Source organism: Capra hircus, chromosome 9 (assembly GCF_001704415.2).
Source record: "Capra hircus breed San Clemente chromosome 9, ASM170441v1, whole genome shotgun sequence".
Taxonomy (NCBI): Eukaryota; Metazoa; Chordata; class Mammalia; order Artiodactyla; family Bovidae; genus Capra; species Capra hircus.
This window is the reverse complement of record NC_030816.1, coordinates 25,981,633-25,997,185: the sequence shown is the minus strand read 5'-3', so window position 1 is coordinate 25,997,185 and position 15,553 is coordinate 25,981,633. Positions and strand designations below refer to the sequence as shown.

At 43.8% G+C, this 15,553-nt stretch overlaps 1 protein-coding gene across 3 annotated transcripts in view; it reads right to left on the bottom strand.

Moving 5' to 3' along the window:
• FYN (FYN proto-oncogene, Src family tyrosine kinase) overlaps window positions 1–15,553 on the bottom strand; it is a 217,264-nt gene that overhangs the window by 114,509 nt on the left and 87,202 nt on the right. For all 3 annotated transcript variants that reach the window (XM_018053056.1, XM_018053054.1, XM_018053055.1), the window contains one exon: window positions 3,286–3,355. The gene's annotated coding sequence lies outside the window, so the exon portion shown is untranslated. The remainder of the gene's footprint in view (window positions 1–3,285; window positions 3,356–15,553) is intronic.

Genomic DNA, 15,553 nt, shown 5'->3' with positions numbered 1-15,553 from the left:
GTAGGGGGCGTGTCCTGTGTAGGGGGCGTGTCCTGTGTGTGTGTGTGTGTGTGTGTGTAGGGGGCGTGTCCTGTGCATTTTAGGGTTTTTAGCAGTATCTCTGGCTTCCATCCATTAGACGCCAATAGTACATACCCACCCTCCCCCATTGTGGCAACAAAAAACGTCTTGCACACATTGCTAAATGTCCTCTGCAAGGACAAAAACAACCCTGGTTGAGAAATACTGCTCTCTGTTTACCTATTTATACATCTTCCCCTGGCATTGCCAGGGGTAAAAAAAAAGTCTAGATTTTTCATGGCACCTATAAGTTTAATTTTCAGAATTTCTAACTCGCTATGACTCATGGTGAAGAAGTGGGACCTGTAATACAGCACTGCCCAGAAAGACTTATAAACAGCACCGCTGCTGTCTCAAACCAGGGGCAGGACCTGGCTTCATTTCAGTCAAGACACTGATAAGGCTGGGTTTGCTGCCACCTGATCTCTTGGATGGACCACTAGCCTCCCTACTTTTAGGAGCTCCATTCTTAGAAGACTACTGGTAAGAAATCCTTCACGATCCAGTTACCAAGGCCTTAGTAAGGAAGGGGATAAGGCTTGCTGTGTATTAACACCGTCTACAGAAGTGGGAACCCACTGTATTTCTTCTGGGGTCCAGATCCCCTCAGAGGCTGCGTTTTTAGCCCCAGACCACCCGTAGGGAGCAAATCAGGAGCGGCGCCGGGCAGGGTGAGAAAGGAAAATCACAACAGGAGATGAAGAGTCAAAGAACAAAGACAGTTTAAACTCAGCCCAGAGAAGAATGAGGAAGGAGACCATCTTCAAATATCCAGTGGGTGGTGTGTGGGAAAGTAAGTGAGCTTGTCTCCATCTGCTTAGAGAGTGACTCAGGGGCCTCGATGATTTAATAAATACTCAGCACAGGCCTTCTGCAGGCCAGGTACTGTCCAGACACTGAAAAGAAGAAGCAAGAAGACCCAGTCCTGTTCCCTCGAGCACATACTGTAGATTAATAGAAGGTCTAGATAGCTTTTCTTCCCTCCCTCCTCCTCTCCTTCCCTTTTTCTTTCTTTGTAATAATTTGAGCTAATGTCCAGGTATTTGTCTAGTTGCTCGTCCTTTGCCCCATTAAAAAAATTAAGGTTTAGTTAACTATAGCAAAATTCACCCTTTTTGTTGTATAGCCGGGTGAGTTTTCACAAAAGTCTACAGTTGTATAAATATCAGTACAGTCAAAGCTAGCACAATTTTCTCACCCCTTTAAATTTCCCTGTGCACTTAATTGCTTTTTAATTGGAGAAAGCTCCTCTGTGCAGTAGCAAACCCCACCTCTGAAAGAATGTGAACTACCCTCTGTCAAGAATTCTGGAGAAGAGTTTTATTTTTTTGTTAATGGAAGACTGGACCAGAGAACTCCTGAGGCCATGTCCATCTCTTTGAGGCCCTGAAACTGGAGGGTTGCCACCTCTGGACACCCAACCTTAACCATGAGCTCATCTCAGTAATATGCTTGATTCTCCCTAACTTCCGGTAAAGGGCCCCACCTAAAGCCAAATTCTTTTAATTAAAGCTCAAATATTTCTGCCCTTCATGATGATGTTTGGCAGAAACCAACAAAATTCTGTAATTATCCTTCAATTAATAGATAAATAGATGAAATGTGAATAAATATGGATTTTAGTTAAAAAAAATTCTGTCCAGTAACTGAATCTCTGTGAAGCCTGAATAGTACGTATAGACATAAAAGTCCAAAGAAAGGTTTGGAAATGAGAGCCTCAACATGGTAACTGAGACCTAAACCAAGGGTACCATCTCCTTCTGACCTGTTCTTTCTCTTCTCATCATTTTGATTCAAAATAACATTAGCTCTCAAACTGAACAAAGCTAAAACAATGTGACCACACCTGGCTGTAAAGGCGGCAGCAAGGGGAGTTAAATTCGCTAAGCTGGTTTAAGAAGAGCTTGACAGGGTGAGAGAAGAAGGCAAATGTCTTGAGGCTTCCCCTGCTTGCTATGCAGTAGACGCTGGAGAAGGGACTGTGGTGACCAGCTGTGATGTCTCTTGTGATAGCAAACAGGGGGTGACTAGCCCCTCTTCAACGTCTCTTCTTCTGGAAGACCCGCACACCTTTTGCTGGCTTGACCTCAATGGCAAATGTCCAGTTTCCAAACAAGGGTGTTCTGTTATCCAGAATAACTGCTTTTCACAGACACAGATAATAGACTTGTGGTTGCCAAGTGGGAGGGAGGGATTGGGAGATTGGATTAGTAGATTTGAATTATTATGTATAGGCTAGATAAACAACAAGGTCCTATTGTATAGCATAAGGAACTAAATTCAATATCCTGTGATAAACCATAATGGAAAAGAATATGAAAAAGAATGTGTATATATATACACACATGAAAATATATATGAACATATATATACACAAAAAATATATGAATGCATATATATGTGAATATGTATATGAATCACTTTGCTGTATGGCAGAAATTAACACAACACAGTAAATTAATTATATTTCAATAAAATACATTAAAAAAAAAACTGCTTTATTGAGCGTCCCTGCAACTTAGCTTGCTTCACTCTCACAACAATCCTAGGAGGCAGGTAATATTATACGCCTTATTTTACAGATGAGGAGACTGAGGCTCAGTGAGGTTACATAACAAATGGTAAGCTAGAACTTGGGTTTTAAGCCATTTCTCCTGTGCTTTTGACTACTGCTAGCGAGGTCTTCTGGGTGACTGCTGAATTTAATGTTCCTGGTCTCAGACCACTGCTCTGCTGGTCCCAGGCTGGGATAAGGCATGCTGGATTCTTAATCCCCTTTCATGTCCCATTCCCCAAGCAGCTAACTACTTGTTTCTCTCTCATTTCAACGAATAGACCAGAAGGATCTCTCTCCTCTGGAAACCTAAAAACATTTTTTCTTTTTTTTCACTTCTTTTGGTTTGCAAGTTAATTACTCACATATTCCATGGGTGGCTTAGAACATAAGCTAAATGGTCCAGGGTATTCTTCATCCTGCATCTGGAAGGATTCCTAAAATCTAGACTTAGCATATCTCAGAAAACCCCATATCGCTTAATAACACCGGCAATGACAAGAAAAAAAGTCATACTGTCAGAAAATACCAATTGAGCGTCACATTTAACTACAAAATCCATTTTGTCAAGTGCAGACCAGATTTAAAAGATGCAGAGACAAAGCCGTGGCTTCCCTTTATGAGCACCACGTACTTCACAAGGTATCAGAGATAAAGGCAGTGACACTTACCAAAATTTCCCCCAATGATCACAAACTTTATATATACCACATGTCTTCTAATACAGCTGCTGGACTGGTCCTGAAAAACACCACAACCAAAGGAAAAATGTATCATTAGGCAGAAGTAATAAAGCATATATCGTGTTTCCCTTCTGGAAACCACAACGTCTTCCGTATTCTGGGCCCCCATGCATGGACCAAACTCTTGTTGCCATGCCTCACAGTGCACATAGTAGGAAGACATTCAGTCAGCATCGCTTGAACCAATTGATGAATCATAGTGCCACCTTGCTTGCAGAACACAGGATCAGCTAATATCATTTCGTCTCTAACTGGCAGTCCTTGAGGTTCTAAATATGCGGACAGGACACCTAAACATTGTATATTTAGCTGATAAATTACTGAAGTCACATGACAAAATGTTCCCCTCTTTTATTTCTCCTTAAAGAGTGACTGCTCGGTCTTTGGGGCTGACCGTCTTCCTGTTCAGTCATCCTGCCTATCCACGGGGCACTGGTGTGATGTGAGCCCAGTTCCTGCCTTGCTGGAGCTTGGAGCCCAGCAGCTTTCTCCAGCTGGTCCAGAGGAGCCGAGAACCTCTGAAGGTGTCAGGGTCGGTAATTCCCTAAGTACAGGCACTTTGGTGACCTGTGTAGGTGAGGACAGGTAGTAAGAGTTGCTCTGCCCTCCCACAGGTCTCACAGATGTGAAGCTGTGGTTTCGGAGTGGGCGAGTCAAGCAGATGGAGCAGGAAAACTCCGTCTCCCTCACAGAGTGCTGTCTTTGCATGTGATTTTGGAGATGGCAGTCTCTCTGGGTACCACCCAGGTGGGTTTACTCAACACCTGGCAGCATATTCCACTCTGGGTCCTCCTGAGTCTGTGATCAGGAGGAACGCTGGTCCTTCAGCCTTAACAGCCTTTTCCCCCAAATTATAGCACTTCAGGATTCCTGTGTGTCTTTTGTCAAGAAACCGCCCCCCGCAACCCACACAAGAGAACAAAATAGTTCTTCCTTTTCAATGCAGAGAGCATAATGATTTTCTCCACTGAACATCATGTATAAGGGCACTGTGACCATTTGCACTGGCAGAAATTCACCACTGACAGACAGCATCTTCCATGCCCCGACGTCATGTCAAGTGACTCATAGGATGAGCGGGGGTGTACCCTCCCTCCCCAGTAACTAAGACAATGATCAGATAGCCACTCAAAGAACGATGGCTAGACTTGGCACACTCTTTTATACTTAAGGATATGTAAATCCACTACAGTTGAACTCATTCCCTTTGAGTCACATTAGGTATATGGCATTAAATAAAAATAGCTGAATGAGAATCAAGGGAGCAGCATGACTTTAATCTTTTGTTTCAAAAATGGCAATGTATACAACCTCAAGAATAAATAAATAATAAGGTGTTTGTAGGTGTTCCCACACCACACCTAGGACTGCAAGTACTTTTTGTTTCTGCTGCTGTTTCACAGACTTCCCATGGCTGCTTAAAGGTAACATGCTTGTTATGCACTGGATACAAGTATCTCTGATACAGTTTTTATTTGCATGGGGCCATTCCCTCTTCCTTCTCCCTAACAGATCCCCCAAGTTTCTCCAGCCACAGTCCTTGTGGGCAGGTAACAACACTCCCAGCTGGGGTGGGGTGGGGACCTGCGTGGTCTAAGGCTTTGCAGGGTGCCCAGCAGCAATGTCAGCATCACCTGGGAGCCTCTGAGAAATGTCAGCTCTGAGGTCTTGCCCCTAACCTACTGAACCAGAAGCTGTTTTACAAGATCCCAAGTGACCTGTGAGCATGCTACTGATCGAGAGTCACGGATCTAAGGGAAACTCATTCCTGTTGCCAGTGACTGGTTCAAGACTGGGCATGTGATCCTATCCAGGCCAACAACAGATGCAGAATGTTTTGCTGGGAGCTTCTCCTCATTCTTCTGGGAGAAAGTCCCTCCTTCTGAATGCTGTGTGGGATGTGATGTCTGGGACTTCTGCAGCTATCTTGCTCCAACAAGATAAAGCTGGCCCACAGAGGATGCAGACAGAAGAAATTCAGGAAAGAAGAGTTGGGGGTGTTTGCATTCAGTCAACCCTAAAGTCTGCAGAGCTACTGGACTTTCAATAAATTTCATATTGCCCAGACCTCCTTAAATTGGATAGTCAATTATCTGCAGCTGGAAAGCATCCTGCCTGATCGTTCCCCAGTAAGTATTATAAAAGGAATAGAATGCCGAGGCACCATGCTGAGCCACACAGTGAAGGGCTCCAGACAAGAGATGAGAGGAACAGTTCAGAGGCCTCTTTTGTTCAGGGACTGACCCAGTAGTATTTCTGGTTCTCTCAACCATTATTCGCTCTGTATATTTCCAAAAGCCTTCCCAATCAGCCAGTCTGAATGATCAACCAGAGGAAGTGCTGAATGCTTTCCAAATTCTTTTAATCAGAGTGGTCAACAGTTGCCTTCTGCAGAAGTCACATGGATGTCATTTCCTGCAAAGACAATGGGAAACTAATTGCTCAGCCCCAGACTCTCATAGAGCAAACAACCTGTGATATGTAATTACTGAAGGGTAAATAAGGAAAAGCTTGAGGCTCTCAGAATCTGCTCTGGATGCATGCCAATAACTTGGAGAGACAGAGAATGAATGAATGAATGAATGGGAGAGAGACAGCTGCTCTGGGAAAAGATTTAAAGGGCTAGCAACTTAGGCAGCTGCCCACACTACTTTTACATATCATTGGTACTTATTAGAGACCTTTTTGAGGAAAGCAAATAGATCTGTTATTAAATAAACCCAGGGTTTCCCTGGTGGTTCAGTTGGTAAAGAGACTGTCTGCAATGCGGGAGACCCAGGTTTCATCCCTGGGTCGGGAAGATTCCTCTGAGAAGGGAATGGCAACTCACTCCAGTATTCTTGCCTGGAGAATTCCACGGACAGGGGAGCCTGGTGGGCTACAGTCCAGGGGTCACAAACAGTAGGACACAACTGAGTGACTAACACTTCACATCATATAATATAAACCCATACATGGCTCTGGTGTCATTCTGCTTCATATACGGGAACGATGTAGTCAAGGAGAACTGAGTGTCTAAAGAGACATTTTCTCTTTAGTGTCATAGCTTCACAGCCATACCAGGATATTTAGGGGGACAGTTTTGTTGTTTTGGCATGACACAGAATGTGTTTTCTATCATGGAGTGAACATTAGTTGGCTTTCCACAGAAGGTTCCTTAGGCCCCATCATCCCAGGTTTCTCTTTCCCTCTAAACCTCTGTCCTTTGCGTTCTCTGGCACCTCATACACTTACCCAGCTCCAACTAACACCCTTTGTTCTTAGTTTGAAACTGCATCTCTCGATCTGTCACTCCTGTTCCCAGCCCCAGCACTGCCCTCTATACAGGAAGTACCTTGAAAGCAGAGGCTCTGTATTGGACACTGACATATTTCCATGCTCAGGGCAATGGCTGGCGCTAAGTATTGCATTTGTTGAATGAATAAGTGAAAGGCCTCACTCAGATCCATAAGGTGCTCCACAGATGTTCTTGCCATCACCACTTCCTGGTCTCTCTGCCTCTGGTCTCTCTTTTTCTGACTTTGTTGACAGAAAGGAAAGTTTTGGATTATAGATCATGCACTGATCATGCCAGTCCTAGAATGTCTCAGTTGGGAACGATTTACCAGTCTAGTTCTACACTTTACAGGTGATAAACTACGCCCAGAGAGGTCAGGAGACTTGCTTAAGGATTTATGATGAGTGGGTGGCAGAGACAGAATATAACTCAGGCTGCTGACCCACGGCTCTTGCTAGTCTGCCACTGGGCCAAAACCTTCTATACAGAAAACAAAAACAAACTCAATGAAACACAGAAACAAAACCCCAAAAACCTTCCACGGTCTTTCAGCAGAATGGAGTACGGGCTAGACATACAGGAGGTTCTCAGTAAGTATTTGCAGACTGATGGATAGATAAGTGAATGGTACTTGGCCAATGGGAACCCTCTTAAGTGAAAGGTAACACCCCAGTACAATGAGCAAGGAAGGGCTCTGAACCTTTGGCCCCTGCAGTGCCTCTAAGCCACCTGCTAGGAACCTTAGGGCAGTGACACGGTTAGAAAGACCAAAGACTTAAACAGACTCACACTCTCCAGCTTTGTACTCCAAGTCAGTCACCATCATCCCAGACCCAACTCGGCCTTATCGCCCATTTCTTTTTTCTCCCTCGTGCCCAGCCTTACCACAGCATTTGCTGTTCCCAGCACCTGTCCCTCCTCTGGGCCTTCACCTGCCCTGTTCTTCCTGCCCACGCACCCTTACCTCCACCTGCAAGAATGGTGACCCAACCTGCCCCTCGAGCCCAACTGAAATATAAATCCCTCCCTGAAGTTCTTGTCCAATCCACTGGAATTCATCTCACCGTTTATACCTCTACCAGAAATGAGCCAGATCCTTGAGCCAGGAACTTACTCTATATGTATCTTTGAACCGCTGACACCTTGCCTGGCCCACTGCCTCACACAGAGGCGGCACCTCTAGTCATTCTGTTACCTTCACAGACCTTGATCCTTTTTCAGTTCACCTCTGTGACCACATTAGCGAGTTCTGGAATGGGGCTCCCAAGTCTTCCTCTAGCTGGTGAGGGCTGATGATAAAGCCAGCATGCTTGTAGGGCCCACCCGTAAAGGAGCAGCTATTTGAGTCTCTGCTGTCTTATTTTCAAAAGCAAAGGAAAGGGGACAGGGGCTAGAGAGGGTGACTTCCCCTCCCCTCCACAGCTCTTCTGTGGCTACAGCTGTCCTGTGCAGCGTGAGGTGCAAGCTGGGCATTTGACAGTGTTCCCTGCAAGTCCAAAGTCAACTGTCTGCAAAACTAAGGAGCTCCAAATGGCAGGATGATGCATTAAACGAGCAAGTGAGCAAACAAAGCCCAGTCGCAAGGGAGGAGGATGGGAAGCAAAAAACAGAGTTCACTAGGAAACGGGGCCTGCTTTGTGGGGGAGGGAGAGGGGTGCTTGCAGCAGGCAACCCTGGCCCATCTGCTCTCCCTGACTGCAGGGGCCCTGGTCCTTCTGGCGTTACCACCACAAGTTGGGGAGACTCAAGCGAGGCTGTGGTGGCTGTCTGCTTTATTATTTGCTGGAGCAGGAGTAAAGGGTGGAAGAAAAGAGTGATGGGTAGACAAAGAGATGAGTGGGGAGGGCCCTCAGCCAGCACGAAGGGGTTACCGACCCCAGGATGAGAGGCCAGGAAGGCCGGACGAGAAGGGGCCGCTGCTTCTCTCTCACTAGCCGCTGCCAGGATGAGGGGCACTCAGGCTCTTGGAGGAGCAGGGCACCCCCAGACCAGCAAATGAGCTTATCCTTGCCTCCCAGGAGGCGGCTCTCAGGTACATATTTTGGACTCCTGGGCACAAGCGGTTGAGCTGTCATGCAAAGGAGTAGTCTGAGGGCCTGGATGGGGCTCTAGGGCTCCCCATAACCTCCATCAACCCCAGCAGTAAGAGTAGTAGTGATGATTTCTTCTCCTCCTTCACATAATAATTTATTATACATCATTAATTTGTAATATATTATTAATAATTATTATTTATGATAATGATGATTGTTATATTTAAACCTCTATGTTGAAGTTTTACTTGGGAAAGAAATAAATGAAGTGAATGCCGCTGCAATAATTAGTTGACTGTCAGGAGGAATACCATTCTGCTTTCATAAGACAAAAGAGAATAAGTATATACAAGACTTATATCTTCCTTTTCTTTTGGGCAATGAGTTTCTATCAGGTGATCACATTCTTTAGGAATCAGGTAAAAATAAAACAGAAACTCTGTTTTGTAGTATACTCAGTAAATGAAGCTATTTCTAGTGATTTGCAATCCTGAGTCTGAACAAAAACACTGCTTTGCTATGATGCAGCCGGACAAGTACCCAAGCCCTCTTCCAACCTGATAACCATTCTCAGGACCCTCTAAAACAGACATTCTGCAGTGGCTCCTGGGAAGGCCCTGGATATGCACACAGTATCACCATGCTACCAAGATCAAGGTTAATAATGATGTCTGCGGAGTCCCTGAAATGTAGGCTGGCTAGAATATTAAAATCCCAGAATCCTGGGGCTGAATGGAATGTTAAAGAATATCTAGTCTGGTAGTCTGTAAGCTATTTTTTTTCTTGTTTAGTACAGAACCTTGTGCAATCACATGCAGGTGCGCATACATGTGCATTTTCAGCACTTATGCTATACTCCAACATATTAGATAAAGTAGAACAGAACAGCTCTGGTTCAAGGAGGAAAGGACTCAAACCACCACCACCTGAGCCATCCTCCTGTCCCACTTGGCACTTCTGGGGAGCTTGGTGTTCTAAGAACCTAGAAACCCCAGAACTAGACTCCTACCCCATCCAACATCTGCACTGTGTCCTCAACATCTCTTCCAGGCATGGTTCTTCATGTGGCAACATGGCAAAGTCAATGCCTCTAATATTTCTCTACCAAGGACCCATTTTACCTAAATCTGAGGATCCCATGTTTTGAACCACTTCATTTCTTCTAAACCTTGCATTTATGAAAGACTAACTAATTTATTTGCCAGACCCTTACTTAGACCCAGTGAGACCTCAACTTAAACCTTAGCCCTGCTAAGCTTGGTAAATGTGGGAAAATTCCTTAATAATCTGAGGCAGTAAACCCAGCAGAAGCTTTTCTTCTCTTCCTCTGCTTTTTACTGCATCGAAACAAATCTTCATCAAAAATATCAAATATCTAGGAATAAGTCCAATAAAAGATGTGTAAGAAAAAATAAATTTATAAAAAGAATTAAAAGTCAATTTTAAAATGTGTAAGACCTTAACACTGAAAACCATTAAAAACATTACTGAAAGAAGAACCCCCCAGGTCAGTAGGTGCCCAATATGCTACTGGAGATCAGTGGAGAAATAACTCCAGAAAGAATGAAGGGATGGAGCCAAAGCGAAGACAATACCCAGTTGAGGATGTGACTGGTGATAGAAGCAAGGTCTGACGCTGTAAAGAGCAATATTGCATAGGAACCTGGAATGTTAGGTCCATGAATCAAGGCAAATTAGAAGTGGTCAAACAGGAGATGACAAGAGTGAACATTGACATTCTAAAAATCAGCGACCTAGAATGGACTGGAATGGGTGAATTTAACTCAGATGACCATTATATCTATTACTGTGGACAGGAATCCCTTAGAAGAAATGGAGTAGCCATCATGGTCAACAAAAGAGTCCAAAATGCAGTACTTGGATGCAATCTCAAAAACGACAGAATGATCTCTGTTCGTTTCCAAGGCAAACCATTCAATATCACAGTAATCCAAGTCTGCCCCAACCAGTAATGCTGAAGAAGCTGAAGTTGAACGGTCCTATAAACACCTACAAGACCTTTTAACTAACATCCCAAAAAGATGTCCTTTTCATTATAGGGGACTGGAATGCAAAAGTAGGAAGCCAAGAAACACCTGGAGTAATAGGCAAATTTGGCCTTGGAATATGGAATGAAGCAGAGCAAAGGCTCATAGAGTTTTGCCAAGAGAATGCACTGGTCATAGCAAACACCCTCTTCCAACAACACAAGAAAAGACTCTACACATGGACATCACCAGATGGTCAACACCGAAATCAGATTGATTATATTCTTTGCAGCCAAAGATGGAGAAGCTCTATACAGTCAGCAAAAACAAGACCATGAGCTGACTGTGGCTCAGATCATGAACTCCTTACTGCCAAATTCAGACTTAAATTGAAGAAAGTAGGGAAAACCACTAGACCATTCAGGTATGACCTAAATCAAATCCCTTAAGACTATACAGTGGAAGTGAGAAATAGATTTAAGGGCCTAGATCTGACAGATAAAGTGCCTGATGAACTATGGAATGAGGTTCGTGACACTGTACAGGAGACAGGGATCAAGACCATCCCCATGGAAAAGAAATGCAAAAAAGCAAAATGGCTGTCTGGGGAGGCCTTACAAACAGCTGTGAAAAGAAGAGAAGCAAAAAGCAAAGGAGAAAAGGAAAGATATAAGCATCTGAATGCAGAGTTCCAAAGAATAGCAAGAAGAGATGAGAAAGCCTTCTTCAGCGATCAATGAAAAGAAATAGAGGAAAACAACAGAATGGGAAAGACTAGAGATCTCTTCAAGAAAATTAGAGATACCAAGGGAACATTTCATGCAAAGATGGGCTCGATAAAGGACAGAAATGGTATGGACCTCACAGAAGCAGAAGATATTAAGAAGAGGTGGCAAGAATACACAGAAGAACTGTATAAAAAAGATCTTCACAACCAAGATAATCACGATGGTGTGATCACTCACCTAGAGCCAGACATCCTGGAATGTGAAGTCAAGTGGGCCTTAGAAAGCATCACTACCAACAAAGCTAGTGGAGGTGATGGAATTCCAGTTGAGCTGTTTCAAATCCTGAAAGATGATGGTGTGAAAGTGCTGCACTCAATATGCCAGCAAATTTGGAAAACTCAGCAGTGGCCACAGGACCGGAAAAGGTCAGTTTTCATTCCAATCCCAAAGAAAGGCAATGCCAAAGAATGTTCAAACTACCACACAATTGCACTCATCTCACACACTAGTAAAGTAATGCTCAAAATTCTCCAAGCCAGGCTTCAGCAATACGTGAACTTCCAGATGTTCAAGCTGGTTTTAGAGAAGGCAGAGGAACCAGAGATCAAATTGCCAACATCCGCTGGATCATGGGAAAAGCAAGAGAGTTCCAGAAAAACATCTATTTCTGCTTTATTGACTATGCCAAAGCCTCTGACTGTGTGGATCACAATAAACTGTGGAAAAATCTGGAAGAGATGGGCATACCAGACCACCTGACCTGCCTCTTGAGAAACCTATATGCAGGTCAGGAAGCAACAGTTAGAACTGGACATGGAACAACAGACTGGTTCCAAATAGGAAAAGGAGTACATCAAGGCTGTATATTGTCACCCTGCTTATTTAACTTATATGCAGAGTACATCATGAGAAATGCTGGACTGGAAGAAACACAAGCTGGAATCAAGATTGCTGGGAGAAATATCAATAACCTCAGATATGCAGATGACACCACCCTTATGGCAGAAAGTGAAGAGGAACTGAAAAGCCTCTTGATGAAAGTGAAAGAGGAGAGTGAAGAAGTTTGCTTAAAGCTCAACATTCAGAAAATGAAGATCATGGCATCTGGTCCCATCACTTCATGGGAAATAGATGGGGAAACAGTGGAAACAGTGGCAGACTTTATTTTGGGGGCCTCCAAAATCACTGCAGATGGTGACTGCAGCCATGAAATGAAAAGACGCTTACTCTTTGGAAGGAAAGTTATGACCAACCTCTGCATACTGAAAAGCAGAGACATTACTTTGCCAACAAAGGTCCGTCTATGGTTTTTCTGGTGGTCATGTATGGATGTGAGAGTTGGACTGTGAAGAATGCTGAGCGCTGAAGAATTGATGCTTTTGAACTGTGGTGTTGGAGAAGACTCTTGCGAGTCCCTTGGACTGCAAGGAGATCCAACCAGTCCATTCTGAAGGAGATCAGCCCTGGGATTTTTTGGAAGGAATGATGCTAAAGCTGAAACTCCAGTACTTTGGCCACCTCATGCAAAGAGTTGACTCATTGGAAAAGACTCTGATGCTGGGAGGGATTGGTGGCAGGAGGAGAAGGGGACGACAGAGGATAAGATGGCTGGATGGAATCACCGACTCGATGGACGTGAGTCTGAGTGAACTCTGGGAGATGGTGATGGACAGGGAGGCCTGGCATGCTGCAAATATGGGGTCCCAAAGAGTCAGACACGTCTGAGCGACTGAACTGAACTGAGAGACATTAAATACCTAAATAATAAAGGGTTATGCTGTGTACATGGATTAAAAGTCTCAGTATTTTAAAGATGTTAGTTCTCACCTGAATTGCATCCTCAGTGCAATTTTGATTTAAAAATGTTTTCTTTTTCTGGTAGAAATTGATAAGCAGATTGTATAATTCACATGGAAATGCAAAGTGCCCAAACCCAAGATAATCTTCAAGTTCAAGCACAAAGCTGGAAGACTTACCGCATCAGATACCAAATTTCATTATAAAATAACAATAATTAAGACAGTGTGGTATTTGTATCATAGACAATTAGACCAACAAAACAAAAAAGAAGGTTCAAAAACAGACCTACACAGATAATCACCTGATTTATGACAAAGATGACACTGAAGTTCAAGAAACGGAGCTGTGTTTACTGGGTATTATGGGTTGATTGTGCTCCCCCAAAAGATATACTGAAGTCCTAACCAACCCCTCCTAGTACCTCAGAAGGTGACATTATTTGGACCTAGGGTCACTGAAGATGGAATTAGTTAAAATGACATTATAGCAGATTAGCTGCTGCTGTTGCTGCTGCTGCTGCTGCTGCTGCTGCTGCTAAGTCGCTTCAGTTTTGTCCGACTCTTGCGACCCCATAGGCGGCAGCCCACCAGGCTCCCCCGTCCCTGGGATTCTCCAGGCAAGAACATTGGAGTGGGTTGCCATTTCCTTCTCCAATGCATGAAAGTGAAAAGTGAAAGTGAAGTCGCTCAGTCGTGTCCGACTCTTTGTGACCCCATGGACTGCAGCCCACCAGCCTCCTCCGTCCATGGGATTTTCCAGGCAAGAGTACTGGAGTGGGGTGCCATTGCCTTCTCTGAGCAGATTAGCATGCACCCTAAATTCAATACGACTGATTCCCTTTTAAGAAGAGGGAAATTTAGACACAGAGATACAGGGGGAAAAAGTCAATATGACAATGCAGGCAGAGGTCAGAGCTTGTAGACACAAAGCAAGGGATGTCAAGGATTTCTAGCCACCACCAGAAGCTAGGAAGAGGTGAGGAAGGGATCGTCCTCAGAGCCTTTAGAGGCAACATGACTCTGCCCACACCTTGATTTCAGGCGTCTGGCCTCCGTAACTTTGAGAGGATCACTTCCTGTTGTCTCAAGCCACCCAGTTTGTGGTATTTTGTTAGGACAGCCCTAGGAAATGAATACACTGTGTATCTGTAAGAAAAAAAATGAACCTTAATATCTACTCTACACGCGCAAGCCAATTCCAGACAGATGGTAGAAATAAATGTGAAAAGTCAAATAATAAAACTTTTAAGGAAACAAAGAATACCTTCAGATCTTCTGACAGGTAAAGGGTTTCAAAAAATAAAACACGTGTTAACCATGAAGAAAAAATATAATTTAGACTGTATTAAATTTAAGAATTCTTTATCAAAACACCTCAACAGGATCAAAGTAGGCCACACAGTGAAGAAAATAATCGCAACATATACATCCAGGAAAAAACTCTTACAAGCCCATAAGGAAAAGGCAGACTACCCAATACAAAAACGGGCAAATACTTGAGAAGAAATTTCACAAAAAGGGAAATCTAAATGGCCAATAAACATATAAGAAGATGCTCTCAGATATGCAGGTGATACCACTCTAATGGCAGGAAATGAAGAGTAACTAAAAGGCCTCTTGATGAAGGTGAAAGAGGAGAGTGAAAAAGCTGGTTTAAAAATCAACATTCAAAAAACTAAGATCATGGCATCCGGTCCCATCACCTCATGGCAAGTAGATGGGGAAACTGTGAAAGATTTTATTTCCTTGGATTCCAAAATCACTGCAGCCATAAAATTTAAAGATGTTTGCTCCTTGGAAGAAAAGCTATGACAAACCTAGACAGCGTAATAAAAAGCACCCATTACTTTGCTGACAAAGGTCCGTATGGCCAAAGCTATGGTTTTTCTAGTAGTCATGTATGGATGTAACAGTTGCACCATAAAGAAGGCTGAGCCCCGAAGAACTGATGCTTTTGACTTGTGGTGTTGGAGAACACTCTTGAGAGTCCTTTGGACTGCAAGGAGATCAAACCAGTCAATCCTAAAAGAAATCAATCTTGACTGTTCATTGGAAGATCTGTTGCTGAAACTGAAGCTCCAATACTTTGGCCACCTGATTCGAAGAGCTGACTCACTGGAAAAAACCCTGATGCTGGGAGAGATTGAAGGCAAAAGCAGAGGAGGGTGACAAAGGATAAGATGGTTGGATAGCATCACCAGCTCAATGGACATGAATTTGGGCCAACTTCAGGAGATAGTGGAGGACAGAGGAGCCTGGCGTGCTGCAGTCCATGGACTAAACTAGTCCAACTAGTTTAGTTGGACTAGTTTAGTCATCAAAGAAATTAGAATTACAATGCCTTACCAACACACACCTACCAGAGAGGCAG